A 16,330-nucleotide genomic window follows, 5' to 3' on the forward strand; every position below is an offset into this window, starting at 1 on the left:
CACTAACAGATCTGCCTCCACTACAAAAGTATTTTCTAATCTTACTACTTTAGAATTAAGATTGTTTTCATTAATGACAAAAGTCTTACAGAAATTCTTTTGCTTCCGCTTAGTTTTACTATGCATAGTGTTACAGAAAAAAGAGTTGAGGCCTTTCTGAAACTGAATTAATGATTTATTTTTCTTTTAATTAGAAGATATAGATAAAAATACAACTTTCAATTGAAATAGACCTGCAGTATTTGAGCCTAGATTGTTGTTATATAGTTCATTTACTATACATAGCATAATAATAATGCATTAAACTGAGCGCACCTAGAGACCTAGTTTTTGTTATCATTTAGGCATTTGTGCTTTATGAGGTAAGATCCCTAGACTTATGCTAGCATAGGAGATGTGGGAGCAGAAAGAAGGGCGCACTTTTAAAATTTGGCTTCACATAAAAAAATGAATTCAGGAATAAAAATTTTATTTTTGTATTATAAACAAAGACCACATATATTCTTTCAAATGTTTTTCTGCAGTACCCAATGCCACTGGTAGGCCTGCATGTTCCCTGAACCATTTTCTTTTTCTTCCTGGAAATTTTTCCCTGTACTGATTCTGAGGACATAATAAATTTCCCTAGGATTTCTGCATGTGTAGAAGCCTGACCAGAGTTACTGTTACACATGCTTGTAAGCTTTGTAACAACGTGGGTTAAAAAGTAATATAATGTGCTGTGCTGCTAGCCTGAGTGTCTTCATTCAGCCTACTGCATCCTGGAAATACCAGATTTACTGAGATTTATTGTGGATACACAATATATACAACACCAATTGGAAGTTTCTGCTTTACTGCATGTATGCTACACAGCATTTATGCTACACTGCACATACTTCTGCCCAAAAAAATCCTTGCAAGAAATGTGACAGCACTAGCCAAAAAGATTCAGGTTCTAGTTATCACATCAAATTTAGCATACCTGAATCTAAACTGTGTTGTTATGAAATAATGACAGAGCATAGTTATCCTTTGAGACTGTATGCACAGTGCCAGCAGCTGCAGCAAAAGGAGAACAGGGCTGTATTTTATGTGGATGATGATTTTCTGCCATCTGTATTATGTAAACCAGTTTCTGGAATGGGAGTTTTTCTGAGTTGCCATTCTTCTGTTACTTTGTTGTGACGCCAACTAGACTGAATTCAAACTTGCAAAGATTTCAGTTCATTTGGCAGAATTTATTTGGGCTCACATTGAAGGACTCCACATTTACTCAGCTTTGTGTGACACATCATATAAAGGATTGGAAACAGTCTGGTGGCGTTAATTACACCTATGCACACAACCATGGACTTTTAGGTTCGGAGGAGCACCCTGAGAGATTAAATTCTTGGTAGCAAATACATAACACATTATGCACCTTTTATAGACTTACGTGGCTGGTGGTTGTTGGAGACTTCATTGATTTCCTAAGCAGTCACAGAAGCTGCTCTCTGTTCAGAAGTTCTCTATAAAGAAAGAGTCAGTGTTACTAAAAAGTAGATATTTAAGTCTAGGGGCAGTATGTATCCTTATGGTTCAGATTCGCACTATTTAGTACAACCTCAAACAGTTTTTGCTCCTATGCAAGTCTCACAAAAAAAATTAAAGAATGCATAACAGTGAAACGCTGGGCTGTACTACTCCTCCCTAACTCTGGGTAAGAATCCTCATCCCCCTCCAGCTTAGGGAAATTCACTGGCACAGAACAGTATAAATTACACCTCTGCATGCCAGCTTCAGAGAACCTGGCCACAAACACTTAAGCTGAGAAGATTTTACTCATTCCTTTAAAGGACAGTGACAAAGGTTCCTGCTTTCTCAGATCTCATAAAGTAAAAAAAAAAATAATAGGACAATTTTTAAGGCAAAGGATATTTAAGTAAACATTTATTTTAGACTTTCATTATTAAGTGCAACTACTTAGAAGTCAACAATTCCTTTCAAAGAGGGCACGTTAAAGTAGTAAAATGAGATAAAAATGTAGGAGAGTGAAAATGCAAAGAAAAAGTAGCTTTTAGCGTAACAATTAACCACCCAAACTACTCTTCCTTTATTCATCGCAGGATAATTCATTCTAACTGAATTAATGGTGAAACACTCAGTAATAGGCCTTGGTAAGGAAATAGGAGCAGTGTATCAGGATATCCTTTTTCCGCCACAGAGTACCAATACTTTCAATTTTATATACAACGGAAGTAATTAATTGTAACACAAAGAAGCACAGCTGTGTTTCCTGATGGTCACACATGCAATAGCTACTATTGTTTAGCATTTTGAGTACATACACTGAAAAGTGTTCAACTGCTTTGAACATTTTATATTTTGGGGATTTAATTTTTGTTAGTATCTTTTGAATTTATAGTGGAATTTTAATATGCTATTATCTTAGATCCAATCCTGCATCCCTAATCAGGTAATTTTTTTGCTGATGCAAGTGGGAGTTCAAACTGAATGAGGCATAGCTGCCAAACACGGAGATTTGCAGACACAGGCCAATTTCTCATTGGAAGCAAAGGAAGTTATAGACTATTTGTCAGGATTTGCTTTTAGTTGTATGTCTTTCTTGTTCAAGTTCCAGTTCCAGCACAAATTCAAGTATCTTACAGACTAAGGGAGAAAAGCTTTGTTGTTATGCCTTTAACTTCAATACATATTTTCAGACGAATTAGCTGACCGCTGTGACTGAAACACAAGCATATCTTTATTATTAATTTAGTAGACCTATGTTATTTTGGTTTTGCTAGAATATGAAAAAAAGAGGAGAATGAGAGTGTTTTGCTGCATTTGTTCTTATTTAAAAGCAATGCATTCATGGTTAAGGATATGTTTAGACTGAGAAAAAAAATAAGGATTTGATTAATTGAAATTATTTGGTTCATTTGTTTTGTGTAAGGATTCAGATCTGTTTCATTCTAACAAGCTTGGAGGAACATAGCATTTTCAGTCGCATAAATGTCCATCTTTGTAAATCTCTACACTACCCACTATAGCTGCCAGAAACACATCCACTTGAATCCACGCCTCTTGAGGACAAAGCTGTTACACACACCAAGACAGAAATTTTCTGTATGGAAAAGTATTCTCCTTGTTTAACAGCAGGTTTAAAAAACATTTCCTCTTTCAGCATTGGTTCAGTTTCTGTTGCTGAAAAGGATCGTTATCAAGAAGTTAATTTTTTGTTACAAAGCCTTGAGGGGATGAAGCCTCAGCATCAGTAGGAGAAATGTTAATGCAGTGTGGTTTTGGATCTCAGGATTATTCAAACTTGTAAAAGAAAATAACAAATACCTCTCATAATAAAAGGCAGAGGAACACAAACATATCTTAGATATACTCATTTTCAGAGAGAAGCTAATAATTAAACTTCCTTGTAGATCATTCAGCACTGCAGACTGATAGTTAATTCAGAATATAAATTTTAAAATCAGCACTAGAGTCTAAATACTTAATATTCTCAGAGGAAATGAAGACTTTCAGGATTTTATTTGCATGCATTTAAGGGAAAACATATCACTAATTCTCCAAACAAACTGATGTGAGTGAAGCACCTAGGTGAAGCCTCTGCTTGAGCCTACAAATACTCTCTTTTTCTGTGTAAGACACTTAATGTTCTTAGTACCCAATGTTGGCTTTAAGAAAAACAAAATAATTTGAAATGTTTCTTTGTATTTAAAAGGAGAGTTGTCTCAGGCCTGGTGAAAAGACTCCAATATGGGTTTTGTACCTGGAATCCATAAAAACAGAAACGTACAGCTCAACTAGGCATAGGAAGAACAAACAGAAAAAACAAGAGGAAGTTTGGTTCTTGAGTGGCAAAATGTATCCTCAGAGCACTTGTAACATCAGGCTGAGTGATCCTATTACTACAGCCCTTTGCAAGTTGCATTCAAGTTCCCTACTACACAGGTCAGTAAGGAATCCATTCACATCCTGCAGCAGCTACCTAGGGCACATTACAGGTATAGCCATTATGCCTTCCTTCCTCCCTGTCCACCTGCACAAGGCTAAAGAATAATCCAGTCTACAGAAGCCCAGAAGTAACCCTGAAATACACCAAGTACTTAACTTGTGGGAACAGTTTCCTGTTTCCTTGTGCCTGTGCTCTGCACACTGAGCTGTTATACTTTGGAGTATCTCCAGAGTGCTCTCCAGTGCTGCACTGTGCTCAGTTCATCACACTGGTTAGATTGAAGGTTGGCTGGGCCTCACAGTGCTGATAAATACTTTTGCCTTTTTATTATCAGTGCTTCACTAGCAGTAATCGAAAAAAAAAAAAAAACCACCACCTTTCTTCACAGCTTTGATTCTGCCTTATTGAATTAATTATGCTTACATTTAAAACACTTAATAAAAATCCATGACATTGCTAAGTAACAAACAGCTGAATAAATTTATAATCAAAAGAGTGTGCTTTCAAGTAAAATAATTCTGAAAAAAGACAAGGCCAAATTCACGTCATTTTAAGTGAAAAAACTGTGTCCCTGGCTGAAGGGTAATATTCTTTTAATATGTAACATGGAATATTTATTTTGGTAACAGTAACAGAGAAGTACTCATCTAATTGCAAACAGTTTTCAAAGATATATTTGGACTACAGATTTAAGACATATGAATTCCAGAGACTGAAGGGAAGAAGGACCTACAAAGATAAAGTCCTATCACATGGATGACCTTCTCCCGATATGTAACTCTTTGTTCTTAAAGATCTTTAGATATTTAAGATTTGCAGTTCCCAAGTGATTCCAAGAAATTCCTGGAGAGAAAATGACAAAGAAAGCAGCTGGAAGACTATCCAATTCATGATTTATTTTTTTTTTTTTTTTTAAATACAGTTCTCTTCATCATGACAGTCAGTCTTGAACTGCTTCTTCTATATTTCATGTTAAGACTTCCACATGCCATCCTGGCCAAATGTCGAATGAACATGTTTATTTTCGGACTATAGTGTCTTTGAGTGCTGCTCGATTAACAAAATAAATACTTCATGTTACCAAAACCTGATGTGTCCAAGTTTTTTTACAGATTCCTAAAATCTTCACCAGGTGAGATATCTGTTACTGGTAACTAGCTCACTGGAACTCTTGTGTCTTTCCAAGTACCTATCACCTAAAATGTTCATCTTCTGGTTTAAATAGGTATCTCTACCTATCCTGCAAGGTAAACAAAGCAAAACAAATCAGGTTTGATTCTTTGTGGTTTACTTGACAAGAATCTTAGGTTAAATTTCCAGTTACTTTCATTTGGGGAAATACAATAGAGTTCTTTCCATCATCAGGTCAAACATCTCACACATCAGGGTTGGTCAACAATCCCCTTCTCACACACAGACCACTGTATGGTGGTAAATGACGAATTTTAGTCTACTCACATTGTTTTCATACATAAATCCATATGTTTTGAAAATGACAGTTTATACCTGTATGAAATTGGAAACATATTTTAAGTACTGCACTGTTTTGAAAGACATCAGTACTTTCCATGGGATGTTTCATCAGACATCTATCACAACCTGAACGCTTTCTAAGGTTGCTACAATTCATCATTGTAGATCAACACACAGTTCTGTCTCCTGCAGCCCTAATATTGTTATAATGTACTTCACTTTTACTGACTTTATTCTGTGGTTAAGACAAGTATTTACCCAGTGCTCCTTTATACAGAGAACAGGCATATCGGCTACGGCAATGCAAACTTCGTCCTCAGCAACAGTACTTCTGACCTAACAGGGACTATCACTTGTGCTATCTTCAGTGCCCGAGTGCCTTGAAAAGTACTAGCTGAGATGCCAGTTTCTGCAGTATGCAAATTTACTCACTGGGAATTGGATGAAAATAGTTGATCCATTTCACACAAGGGATCAAATAAATTTCAAGGCTAGTGGCTTTTGCTAAATCCATGCATACTGGACTTAAATCAATATCCAACCTCTGAAAAGCACAGGGCTGTATTACCACACAGATTATTACTTAAAGAGATGCTAGCTCTAACAGCTTTGGTTCTGGTTGGGAGCACACACATGCATGTTGCATTCTTCTTCCATATTGAGTGTCTATTCTGTTGCTATAATCTGATAGTAGACAGAGTGGAAGAACAGCAGACTCATATTTTCCTTTGAAATTATAAACATCAGCATACAAGTTCTGTATTGCTTGGCATGAAAGCTGTGAATTTGTCTTTCTTGCAGGCTGTCTTTGTTTTGGACAGACAGATTTTTCTGGATGATGGTCATCGGAAAAAATTTTCTAAAAGTCTAGTAAGACAAGACCTGTATTTTTAAATGCCTATCAGCATAGTATCTGGCCACCTACACTTAGCAGGCATGCCTTTAACTGTCTACATTTTAAACGACTCTGGGAAGTTGACAGGTTTGAAATTTTACTTCCTCTTTTGTTTTGCTATATAGGATAGTATGCAAGCTAAGCACTCACCTAATGATCCATCCTAACAAGCCAGTGCTCTCATCTTACATTCAGAGAAGACAACGCTCTGGAGTGGAGTACAGAACATTTACAAGTCCTGTCTGATACTAGCAGGCAAAAACGGAACTAGGCTGCGGAGAGGTCAACAGAATAAACAAGCCCGTGTTTCCCACACTATATGCACATGTGGCTATTTGGCACCGATAAGTGGAGATCACTTCCCAATTGGTTATTCTCTAGAAAGTTTATCTGGGCAGGCATCTTGACACTAGCAATTGCTGGTGTGTCCTGAAGGCCTAAAGGGTGTTTTGGTCTGCAGTAAATGGAAACCGAGTAGGTTTTTATCATCCATATGATCTTCATTTCCCCCTACAGTCGGCTTTGCATTCGTGACGCAGAATAACCAAGTGACAGGACAAGTGGAAGGCAAGACCACGTCAACAACACGACTGCTGCCACTTTTTTGAGTGAAGGATTAAAAACAGCAGCCCAGGTGGGAACTGTGCGGTCTCCTTGTCCTATGACATACTGTCATTAAAGCTCCTTCTGCACTGCTGCTGGGAGATCTCACCTGAAGACAGACAGACAAATTATTACTTTGCAAATTTGTCCTCATGATGGGGAGCTTGGAAATGCAATGCAAATCATGGCCCTCAGCAACCTTATCAGCGAGCAAAGCAGCTCATTGCAGAACTTATAATGTACTCCAATCTAACTAACTGGGCTTATTTATTTAGAGATGCAGGAAATGGAAAAAAGCAAACAAACAATTCAGTCCTTTGCAGTGGAACTCTATCCCTCACGTGGCACTGCAACGTCAACCTTTTCAAGACAACTATTTTTCCACAAAGCTAAAAGGCCCATTTGAGGCCCTCATTTTTCCCCGTGCCACCACCACCGCCATTGCCCGCTCGTCGCCCACCCCAGCTCACACACAGGCCCCCTTTAATTCACAGCGAAGCCGCTACGGCAATCCTCCACCCCACCTACTCTGTGAAAATGGACGAGCTGCCGGGATTCCACGGCACCAACTCCACCAGCATCCGGATGGAGCTTCCCGGCCCTGCAGCCGTGCCCAGCCTCAGTCGCTTCTCACGTCTCGACCCCTCTGCTCGGCCAGCAGTGCCTCCGTGACACCTTCCCGGCCTTTCCCAGAGGGGCTCCCCCACCCTCTTCACCGGGAGAAGCCCTTCTGGGCGGCGGGGCAAGGCAACGCCTCGGTCCCGGGGATGGGGGCGGGGAGCCTAGCGACAAGCTCGCTCAGGCGGCGGCCGGCTGCGGCCTGCGCTCCCGCCCGCGGAGGGACTACGGGGGAGGAAAAGCAGGCCCGGCTAGTTCCTCCCGGCCAACTTTTTCCCGGGGTGCCCCGCCAGCACTCCCGCCCACGGCACGTGTTGATGGAAGGGCGGCGGAGGCGGCGGCGGCGACGGCCGCCGGGAGGGGGCCGGGGGGGGGGGGGGGGGGGGGCGACCGGGCCGCGGCCCCCCCCGCCGCCCGGCCGCTCTGAGGGGCGGCCGCGCCCACGGCCGCCGCGCGCCCCCCGCCGCGAGGGAGGAGGGAGGAGGGGGGTGGGGGGAGCGCGCCCGGCACCCCCGCGGGGTGAGGCGAGCCGCGCGAGGACGCCCGCCGGCCGCTCTTGCCGCGGCGGCGGCTGGGGCTGCGGCTGCTGCTGCTGCGCGCGCTCGCGCGCGCTCCCGCCTCCTCTCCCCCCCCCCCCCCTCAGCCCCCGCCGTGCGCGCGGCCGGGGCCGGCGGCTGCAGTGATTGGAATCCGGCTCCTGCCCGCCCCGCCCCGCCCGCGCGCCGCAGGGACGGGCCGCGCCGCGCCGCGCCGGGAGCGCCTGCCGGGACGGAGCCTGCGCCGAGCCCGGGCCGCGCCGTCCCGTCCCGTCCGTCCCGCCCTCGCCCTCCCCCGCCCGACACGCACCCGCCTTCGCCCCCGTCTCACCGGAGCCGTCGGGGCCCCGGGAACGGCCTGCGGACGCGCGGCGGGGAGCGGGCCCCCTCCCCCCTTCGCCTTCCCTCCCGCCGCGGAGGATGAGGAGCCCCCACCGCCGGTGAGTGCGGCGCCGCGCCGGGCCGGGCCGGGCCGGGCCGCAGGCCCCGGGCCGGGCGTGCGTGCGGCTGAGGAGCGCCGGGGCGCCCCGGGCAGCGCCCCTCCCCCGGCCGGGGGGGGGGGGGGCGCGGGGCGCTCGGCGGAGCTGTCCCTGCCCGCCGTCGGGCGTCCCTCCCCCGGCGGCGCCCGCGCCCCCCTCCCGCCCCCGGGCTCGCTCTCCGCGGCCCGACCCCGGGCAGCGCCGTCGAAGGCGGACACCCGCTGCGGCTTCCCCCGTCTGGCGGCGGTTCTCCCGCCCCGGCCTTTCTGCTCCGGGGATTGGGGGGGGGGGGGGCGCGCCCGCCGCCCTGCCCCGCCGCCGCGCTGGGGGCGCCGCCCCGCCGCTCCCCGGCCCGGGGCCGCCGGCGGGGGTCGGGCGGCGGCCCGCGGGAGGCCGGGCGGCCGCCGCGCCGGCGCAGGGGCTCCTCGGGGCCGACGGTTTCCTGCGTGGGCACGGGGGCCGGCGGCTCTGGCAGCCCGCGTTGCCTTCCCTCGCCGTGCGCTCTCCCCGCCCCGCGTCTGCGCCCCCGGTGTTGTAATGCCGGGCTCGGTGCCGAGCGGCCCCGGCCGGAGCGAGCGGCAGCGCCCGTCGCGGGAAGGGTGCGAGGACGAAGGTGCTTCGCCTTCCTTTTGTGCGAGCCTTGGACAAAGCTGCGCGCCGGCTCGCCGAACCCGTTGCCGTTTAGCGATGTGAAATAAAAGACTTGGCTGAAGAGAAAAATCAGCCCACGTCATCGCACGTACCTTGGCAGGAAAAGATCGCGCTGTCGAGTACCGATTAAGTGGGATGTTTTTTCGTAACTGGTTGCAAACTGCGTTGAAGAGGGTTTAAGAACCCGAATGGCTCTTGACCACCCTTCAATCGGCCACCCTCCGAGTTGGGTAAAATTAAGAGCGAGTTCAGCAGTGGGGAACGGTAGTAAGCTGTGGTGTTTACATTCAGCAGTTGCCTGTCACTTTCTGTCGAAAGTTGCGTGATGATTCTCCCCGGTGTAAATTGGTCGCGGCTCCAACTTACGTAATTATTACAGGTAATTATTTTTGAGTCCTTTTATCAAATTAGCGTCCTAGAGATTGTTCAGGCCTGTTATCTGTAGGAATAGAGAAGCTCCCTTTGTAGACAAGGAAGACAACTCTGCTGGATTGAAAAAGTTGCCTGGTTTGTAGTAGAACCTAGTCTTGGAATAAGAAGGTTAACGTGAGAGCAATTTATATTCGGATACTTTATCCAGTCCATAGCCAGAAATACCCCATGTCGTGGCATTTGTAGCAGGCTGGATAAAATTCTTGCTGGCAATGTATTTGCCCTTTGTTTTTGTACCTTTGCTCCTTTTGTAACTTCTTCTTAGGTTACTCGCCACGTTTCATTTGTTATGTGAGTGTGTGTGTGTATTTTATATGTATTTATATAGAGACATACAACCTGGTAGGCTTTGAGTTCTAGTCTGAAATTTTGTGGAGGATCTTCTCGCACAGCTGCAAGATTCAGCTGCCAGTCCTCAGTATGTCTTGCTGGCTGCTCCGTTCCAGGGACAATAAATGTATGTGGCTGGATCTGATTTTTTTGTTTGGTTGGTTTTCTTTTTAATTGTGAAGTAATTTAGGTTTGAGAGGGACCTCTGGATGTTATGGTCCAGCCCCTGCTCAAATTAGAGAAGAAAGCCATTGGTAAATTGCAAGCCTGAAATAGCATGTTACTTGGAATTCACTGATCAAATATGTGCTTACTGAAACAGTATGTAGCTGGAGCGTAGGGTTTCTTAAAGTCAATGTATGGGACCCAAATCCCAATGTTTTTGACGCTGCCCTCGCAGTGAGAATTGTGTGCTTTGTTATGAGAATAGAAAATACTGAATATGGTAGAGTGTGTAAATGATACATGTGTTTCTTTCTGGATACCAACATTCAGGAATTGAGTAGCTAAAGTCTAAGTGACAAACCCAAGTATTTATTCTTTATAGTAGTTGGTGTATTTATTGAACTACTCCAAGTCAGAGCTAACAAAATTTTGATCACGTTTGGGATTGAATATGGTGCTTGTTCAGATGTGCAGTAAACAACGGCTGCTAACTTCTTTCAAAATGGACATGTGTTTGCCATAGATGAGCGTTGCTGTTGTATGAAATGTCATGAAGTGTTGCACTGCAAAGAGAAAAGGATTTTGAAGGAGCAATAGGTAGCTTTGTCTACTTCCCAGAGTCCTGAAAGGCAGGCAATTGATTTTCGTTTTTTGAAAATGTATTTATCTTTTTTTCTCTCTTGGTTTTAAAATTAGGAATGATGATAACGTTTTATTTGTTCTCCAAGAAACAACATACAGATTCTGTGGCTGTGTAATATTAAAAAAAAGTAGGGAAGGACTTTCTAAATATACACTAAATTATGTTTTCATAATGAGAAATCGGTGCAGGCTATATTCATATTTTAAAAGAAAAAAGTGTTTTGAAAATAGTGATGTTAAATAACTCAGAATTAATGGGATCTCTCTTAAATTGTGCATCAGTGACTGTAACTAAGAACTCTACAGCTTTCTAAGGCATAGCAGGGCACAAACATGTAGATAGGAGGATCTGAGTACATCCCCTTTGCAGAAGGGATCAAAGAACAGATATTAGTGCTTGCACTAATTTTGGTATAGCCAGGCTTTCCAAGAAACAAACCCACCTTCTCCAAAGCCCTTAAAAGCAAACAAACCAGAGCAAAACACCACCCCTCCTTTTCTTTTTTTGTTCATCGTTGTGGCTGGTACTTTTATGAGGACAGTGTCTCTTTCCACCAGCAGGTAAGGGTCTGACACACGGAGCTGCAGTAACTTCTTTGGTAAATTGCTGAAAAGCCTAGATGGATGAATGAGACCACACAGTACGCGGCAGGGAACGTGTTACAAATGTGTATGTTTCTCCCTTGCTTATGTCAAGTATCAGTTGAAGATCTGTCCTTTCTATCTGGATATATGGGAAAGCATCTGGTATTTCTCGGTTCCTCAGTAAAAAGAGGGCATATTTTTCAGTGCCTGGGATTTTCTTCACTTACCTTATGGTCCTTTGTAAATAAATGACAGAAGGAACTCGGTAATATAAAGATATATCACGTCAGAGCTGTTGTACGTGGGGGCAGATGGAGTACTTAGAGCCTTGTTTCACTTGCTAATATTCCCAAAATGCAGGACTTGGGGGCGGGCGCAGAGTGCGTGTGCTCCGTGGCCTGACAGCAAACTTTTCCTTTCGCTGCTGCTGATTTAGTGGTTCCACTTTTTCCTTTCTTGGACAAGATCTGCAGAACCCTCTGCAGTTGCCCCACCACACTCTTGCTGATGGTCCTCAGTCGCAGTGATGTCTTCCGTGCCTTCCATGATGATTAGTGCTTTAAAGGGAAAGCAGGGACTTTCTTTCTGCCTGGTTTTCTTGCAATCCCTTAGAAGCTGCTGTGAAGTTTGTTGGGGGGTTGATATTCTCAGACATAAAGTAGTTTTACTTACACCCAAAAATGTTTAAAACTGAAAACAAATGTAAAATTCAACCTGCTGTATTGTGTCCTTTAAAAATAACATGGAGACCGGAATAGGTGATCTTTGAAATTGGGCAAAAAGTTGAAGTAGTCGCCTCATTTGTCTTCATTGTACAGAAAACATTTTAGTATTCTGAATGCTCTTATTGAGAAGACATACAGAATAGCCATTTTGTGAGGGATTCAATCCAGAAACATCTGCTCAGTACTTTGTGCTCTGGGTATGTAATCCTCAGGAGGTTTAGTGTGATACAAACAAATAGCTGGCCCACCGCTGACCAGGCAATCAAGTAGGGGACAAGCTGTCAACTTGCCAGAATGGTCTTCGTTGTGAATTGGCTTCCCAGCACCTCAGCGGTTGTGTTTACAGAGCGTATTAAGTGTATTTTATGCCCACTCTCCCCCAAAAGCAAAACAAAGCAATTATTCCACTAGTCTCCAATGTATCTTCAATACATATTTCAAAATTCATTATAGTAGGTTTATGACACTGAAGCATTTTAGGTCATTGTCTATTTGATATATTGAGAAGACAGAGAACTCCCTTCATGTTGTGGCAGTGATGAGATGCATGAGTTTCTGGTTATGACCCCATTGTTTCAGCTGTACACAAATGGTGTGAAGAATATGGTTATTCTATTTCAGATTTATAATCCAGATAGTTTTCTTTCTCGCTATGTTTCTAATGGGTATCTTGTAGTTGTCTTCCCATTTCACTTGGAATTCTGTGCATTTCAGTTAGGTTTACTGTTTTGTGATGGTCTGGTTAATAGAATTCAAAATAAGGATTAAAGTAGGAAAATAAACTCTAGTTCATGATTGTGATAATATTCATAGATTATAGATGCATGATGAAAGGAGAAGCAACAGCAAAGCCATATTTAAGGTTCTGTGTGTTACCACCTCAGAATTTCTGCAGTGACCTATTGTTACAGTGAAAGTAATTGGCTTGATGGAGCTCTTCCTGCGAGTCATCAGCCAAGTCTGCTACCTGTACCTGTACCGAATTCACTGGTGGTTGTGCCCATTGGTAGGGGGAAAGTGTTCTGAGTAGCATGAAGGGTATGAACTTTATTGAAATGTTTTAAAAGGTTCTGGTGAGACAAAGTCTGTGTAGTAGTAGTTCATAGGGTGCATACCTGCAGCGTGTGGCTGAATGCTCTGGTGCTCATTTTTTCCCCAAAATAGAATTTCCCAAAATACAGAGGAAAATATAGTAGGTTTAAGTGCAGTTTTAGTATGTTACAAGTTGGCTGTGCGTTAAAAGGGGAAAAAATCAGTATTACTAACTCAGCTCTGCAGTACTGTAGCTTAATTTGCATCATATGTTGTAAGAGCAGCAATGCTTTTTACAAAAATTTGAAATCACTTAAATTTTCTCAGTGTCTCCTCAGATGATTGCTTTACATGGTGGCTTCAGTCAACTTTATTAGCATAAAATGTGGAAGCAACTAGCAATTCTTTGTTTCTGCATTCCCTCAGTTCACCATCTTAAAAAGAAAACTGTCAATCTCACTGTGTTTTGGCCGATCAAAATACAAGCAGATGTAGCAGGGATAAGCCGGGGAAATATCAAAGACAGTCTCGGAAGAATGTACCAGCATATAGACCTGGTTCATGGAAGCGATTTCCTTTTCACTGCTGCAGCTGTTGAAATGGTCTAAATTTGCTTTTCTCTTGTCTTTATAGTGTTAATTATTAAGAACATTTTCTTGATTTGGAAAAAAACCCTAAAAATGTTCATAGGCCTTCTCACTTCCTCTGTGAGAGCCTGATCCCAAACTTGACTGGAAATCAGTGAGCAGAGCCCAAATGGCTTCTGGAGGGCCAAAGTCGTCAGAGATTTCACTCCTGCAGAGGATTAATACTCTGCTCATGAAAGATTCCTTGTGCAAATGAGTACATCATATGCTCAGAGTCAGAATTTCAGGGATATAGAAGCGGTCAATAAGCTCAGATATATTTTTTTTAAATTAATCATTCTTTTTGCTCTTTGTTCAGTTGGAAGTTCACACTGCAGTGGTGATGCAGAGGCGTAGGCACTGTCCCATGTTGTTTGCAGGGGTATAGAGGGTTTGAAAAGAAGTCATGAACGGACAAGTTGTGAGGAATTGTTCAGTGGGAAGAATGGATACTGGAAATAGGAAATACTGCATCATCCCCTTGTCCCATATGCCCTAGAATTTGGAGAGTAGTATGAGAACAAGAGCGCCTTATCGGAAGAAGACAGAGTGAACCTCAGTGACTGGAAATGCGAATGAGAAAACCAGAACGCTGTGTAAAGCGTGCTCCTCCATGCTGCATATCCTTCTTTGTGGAAGAAAAATTTATCTTTTACAGAATGCCTTGGAGAAGGTTTCAGAAACCCTCCTGTACCCTTGTCTGTGTTGTCCAAGGGACGAGTCTTGGAGTTGTCAGACACTGGTTTGGACAACTGAGAGTTAATTACAAAATGGGATTGGGAGAGGGTGCAGGAAGGCACTGCCAGCTAATGAGATGCAGCCATTCTTCTTAGACTCAATACCCAAAACACGGACTATCTCCTGTTCAGGTTATTGAAGGGATTTTAGCAATAATAAAAAATTCAGTAGTGGTACTGAGTGTTAAGCGGAAACGTCTCTGATGACAGAGGATATGAGAGGTTTTATTAGGAATTTTATCTGTATTGCTTTAAAGTATTTTTTAAAACTTGTTTTGAATGTCTCCTTGCTTGGAGACAAAGCAAACAATAAATCTCACAGAAGAGTAAGTCCTTTTGTGGTTTTAGGTATTGATGAATTTTTCTAATTTTCTCTTCTATATTTACTAGTTCACAACCATTTAATGTTTTTTTTGTGAAAAATTTCTGTAGGAGTATTCTGTAGTGTATGCCATTCATTAGGATTGAAGATTGTGCCCTTCCTCATCCCAAGCAAATTATTATTGTGAGCTTAAAATGAAAATAAAAATTTGATAGGTTTTGCAGCCCATCTGTCATGTTTGCTGAGGTGAATCAGTGATCCTACTAGTGATAATTCTTCTTTAAAACTCAATAGTGTGGACCGAAGTTTAAGACAGACAGTATTGTATGCCCTAGTCTTCTACTTTGGTTAGATGAATGGATTTTTTTTTTAACAATGCAAACCCCATTTAATTTTTTTGTTCTACTACTTTTGCATTAGTCGATTCTTTACTGAATTGATTTAAGTTGACAGCCACTGATACTGGTTTACACTAATCTTTATATGTTTTGTAAAGCTAGTTTGGTACATGGTGAGTTAATTGGGTTTTTTAAGCTTACAACTATAATTAATTTAAGACGACTCTAAAAAGAAAGAATCAAAACCTGGAACATTGTCTTACTCAGAAGTGAGGGCAGAGGGCTCTGGTGAAGTGTTAGGAACGTTCCCATGTAGCTGATATTCTTCAGTTTCCTGCTCTTAAAATTTCATGGAAGGAATGCAGTTAGAGACTCGCCAATTTGGGTTAAACCAGGAACTGCGAAATAAAACCCAACCCAGACAGGACAGTTTTTATTCAAACCCAAGCCTCCGTTGAACTGTCTGTTTTTGTTCCGCCCCTGGCCCTGCTTCACTCCCCCACCTCTCTTCAAATTCACAAGTTTTTAAATGTAGAGATGTTTCTAATTTAGAAAATTATTTTGGCATAATGAACTAAAACAGAAAGAAGGGAACTAAACTGAGGGAGGTCAAAAACCAGATGGAAATAGAAAATCTGAAAACATCTAGTAAAAAAAAAAAAAAATCACCCTTGAAATAATGGAATCTAAATGCTGAAATTATACATCTGCTCGGCAGCTGTGCATTCCTTAGCCAGAGGTTCTGCTGCAGAAATGGCATTAGTCAACTTTTTCTCAAAGTTTCAAATGCTATTGTATAATATTTACATCTCTCTAATATTTTCAGTAAGTCTTAGGAACCTGAGGTGGGGAGAAGAATAGAGGTGGAAGGGAGAGCGGGTGAGCAGATGTAAGAATTTCCTTCTTTGTCCTTAAGCATCTGTAGCACGTACAGTTATTTGCTGCAATGAAATTCTGTGATTTTCTTTCCTAGTGGTTCTTTATGAGTATCTTTAATTTCTGCTGACTTAATTTCAGAGGTGAGGTTGGTTACAGGAAAAATAACCAAATAAAAATATATGAAATGAGGGCGCACTAGTGAGAAAAGAATGTTACAAATGAAGAAACCTGCCTCAAGTGCTTTGCTCCCAACAACGGCCAGCAGCATTTCTCCAGAGGAAAGCTCAAGACAGTCTGCAGCAGACAACTGTAGAATTACACCGCTCTG

At 43.0% G+C, this 16,330-nt stretch overlaps 1 protein-coding gene across 3 annotated transcripts in view; it reads left to right on the top strand.

The window, feature by feature from the left end:
• Positions 1–8,359: 8,359 nt before the first annotated feature.
• The window catches only part of BMPR1A (bone morphogenetic protein receptor type 1A), an 85,272-nt gene continuing 77,301 nt past the window's right edge, over positions 8,360–16,330 (top strand). For all 3 annotated transcript variants that reach the window (XM_049810117.1, XM_049810116.1, XM_049810121.1), the window contains exon 1: positions 8,360–8,499. The gene's annotated coding sequence lies outside the window, so the exon portion shown is untranslated. The remainder of the gene's footprint in view (positions 8,500–16,330) is intronic.

This window comes from Accipiter gentilis, chromosome 9 (genome assembly GCF_929443795.1).
Source record: "Accipiter gentilis chromosome 9, bAccGen1.1, whole genome shotgun sequence".
Classification (NCBI taxonomy): Eukaryota; Metazoa; Chordata; class Aves; order Accipitriformes; family Accipitridae; genus Astur; species Astur gentilis.